This window comes from Streptopelia decaocto, assembly GCF_964273445.1.
Source record: "Streptopelia decaocto genome assembly, chromosome: 19".
Lineage (NCBI taxonomy): Eukaryota > Metazoa > Chordata > Aves > Columbiformes > Columbidae > Streptopelia > Streptopelia decaocto.
In genome coordinates this window covers 7,619,886-7,623,052 of record NC_138674.1, presented here as the reverse complement: position 1 = coordinate 7,623,052, position 3,167 = coordinate 7,619,886, and positions in this window count along the sequence as shown.

Below are 3,167 nucleotides of genomic sequence, written 5' to 3'. Positions count from 1 at the left end.
GCAGGGAACCCAACCCGTTAGGCTTCTTGTGGTCTTTTACCTGACCGGAGAGAAGTCACCTCACCATGATCTAAATCCCATGACTTTTGCTGGCCTTTCAGCTTCTCTGACAGACATGACCATGTTCCTGCTGCTGTCCCGTCATTTACTAAGGTAGAATGGACATGACAACCCATCTCCAAGGCCTCTTCCTGGGTAGAGCCTGTGGGCACTTAGGCAGAGGTTCTTTCCCAGCCATGTCCCTGCTGCTGGGCTGTCACCTCCAGAGACAGAACTGACCCCAGAGTCCCCTTCACAGCCGCATGATTCTGACTGGATTGTGAGTGTCTGAGACACAACTGACCTCCTAATACCACACTCGTCCATCCCGCTCCTCAGCATCCCTGACCTGATCAAGACTGAAGCATGTTCTACATCATCCTACACCTGCTCCTCTTTCCCACAGGCTGTAGACACCCATCTCGCCTCCTCACCTTGTTCAAATATGTGAAATATATTCCCTACTAACAACATGAGTGAAAAGCGCTCCTCACTGGAACTGCTGTATTTATGGTTTTTTGTTTTTGTTTTTGTTTTTTGTTTGGTTGGGTTTTTTTGTTTTGTTTTGTTGTTTTTTTGGGGTTTTTTTTTGCTATTCCTCTACCTATTCTCTCTCCAGAAACTGCTCCAAGGCAAAAATTATTCCAACAGAAACAGAGGAGGTTGCTCAAGGCCTCCTCCCAGGTTTGCATCATCCTCAAAGGTGCTGAAAGTGCTCTCTGTTATATCATAGAAGGGGAGAATAAAGACGTTCAACAGTGTTGTCCAAGTGCTGGTCACTGAGAGATGACACCAGTAACTGGCTGCACGAAGGACTTTGTATCACTGATGATATTTGGGCCTGATGATTCAGCCGATTTCCCACTCAGCATCCACTTCTTGAGCCCCATCAGCACCACTCTGGCCAGAAGGAGACCATGTCTGAGCTTTGCAAACACTCTGTACACAATGTACCTTTTTTTCCCCTGTCCATTTGGGTTCAGCAATCCCTTCCTTGTCCTTCACATTCCTGGAAATGGCTGCAGGAGGACATGTCCCATCCCCTTCCCAGGGAGGGAGGTAGGATGGCCAGCCTGTTATTCTCCCAGTTCCTATTCCTGCTCTTCCTGAAGATGAGTTTGAGGTCTGAGTTTTCTAAGGACCTCAGAACCATTCTGGTTTCTATGGCACTTTTGAGAGCACAATCCAGAATCATGGGCAAGGGTGACATAGCAGACTGCAGCACTTGCAATGAGCCTGTCCAAGGCACTTGATATCAATCCTACTTGGCCTGTTGGGTTTGTTCCTGCAGTCACACACAGAAACGTCAGGGTTCCGTCAGGTGTCCACATCTGAGCTGGCCTCATGGACTCCATATGCACCCAGAAATGTTCAGAGACAGAGTCTGTCCCTTTTACACACAGAAGCAGGAGTCACAGTGTCCCTCTGGCCTCTTGCTGTCACTCCCAAAGGATGGGAGACACCTCAGCCCTGTGGTGTGTCACATGCTCTGCACTCACCTGAGATCACAAAATCACAGAATCACAGACTATTAGGGATTGGAAGTGACCTCAAAAGATCATCTAGTCCAGTCTCCCTGCCGGAGCAGGAGCACCCAGATGAGGTTACACAGGAAGGTGTCCAGGCGAGTTTGAATGTCTGCAGAGAAGGAGACTCCACAACCTCCCTGGGCAGCCTGGTCCAGGCTCTGTTACTCTCACTGAGAAGAAGTTTCTTTTCAGATTTAAGTGGAACCTCTTGTGTTCCAGTTTGACCCATTTCCCCTTGTCCTACCATTTGTTGTCACCGAGAAGAGCCTGGCTCCATCCTTGTGACACTCACCCTTTAGATATTTATAAACATTAATGAGGTCACCCCTCAGTCTCCTCTTCTCCAAGCTAAAGAGACCCAGCTCCCTCAGCCTTTCCTCACACGGGAGATGCTCCACTCCCTCCAGCATCTTGGTGGCTGCGCTGGACTCTCTCCAGCAGTTCCCTGTCCTGCTGGAACTGAGGGGCCACAACTGGACACAAGATTCCAGGTGTGGTCTCCCCAGGGCAGAGCAGAGGGGCAGGAGAACCTCTCTGACCTACTGACCACCCCCTTCTAACCCAGCCCAGGTACCATTGGCCTTCCTGGCCACAAGGGCCCAGTGCTGGCTCATGGTCATCCTGCTGTTCCCAGGACCCCCAGGTCCCTTTCCCCTACGCTGCTCTCTAATAGGTCATTCCCCAACTTATACTGGAACCTGGGGTTGTTCCTGCCCAGATTCAAGACTCTACACTTTCCTTTGTTCTATTTCATTAAATTTCTCCCTGCCCAACTCTCTAGCCTGTCCAGGTCTCTGATGGCAGCACAGCTTCCAGTGTCAGCCATTCCTCCCAGCTTGGTGTCACCAGCAAACTTGCTGACAGTCACTCTATTCCCTCATTCAAATAATTGATGAATATATTGAATACTACCCACCCCAGCACTGCCCCCCGAGGCTCTGCACTGGATACAGGATCAACTGACTCTGCCCATTGACCACGACTCTCTGGCTTCTTCCCTTCAGCAAGTTCGCAGTCACCTCACTCCCCGCTCATCCAGCCCGCACTCCCTCAGTTCAGCTGTGAGGATGCTGTGGGAGACTGTGTCAAATGCCTCACTCAAGTCAAGGGAGATCACGTCCACCGCTCTGCCATCATCCATCCATCTTGTTACATCCTCATAACAGTCAATGAGGTTGGTCAAGCACAACTTCCCTTCGGTGAAGCCATGTTGACTGTCCCTAACGAACCTCATATCCTTGACATGCCTTGAGATGGCACCAAAGACAAGTTGTTCCATCAGTTTCCCAGAGATGGAGGTGAGGCTGACCGGTCTATAGTTACCCGGGTCCTCCTCCTTTGCATTTTTGAAGACTGGAGTGACATTTGCTTTCCTCCAGTCCTCAGGCACCTCTCTCGTTTCCCAAGACTTGGCAAAGATGATGGAGAGTGGTCCAGCAATGACCTCAGCCAGCTCCCTCAGCACCCACGAGTGCATCCCGTCTGGACCCGTGGATTTATGGATGTCCAGATTGCCCGACTGCTCCCTAACCCAGTCCTCATCGACCCAGGCAAACTCCTCCATTGTCCTGCCTTCCTCTGGGGCCTCAGCGGTACAGG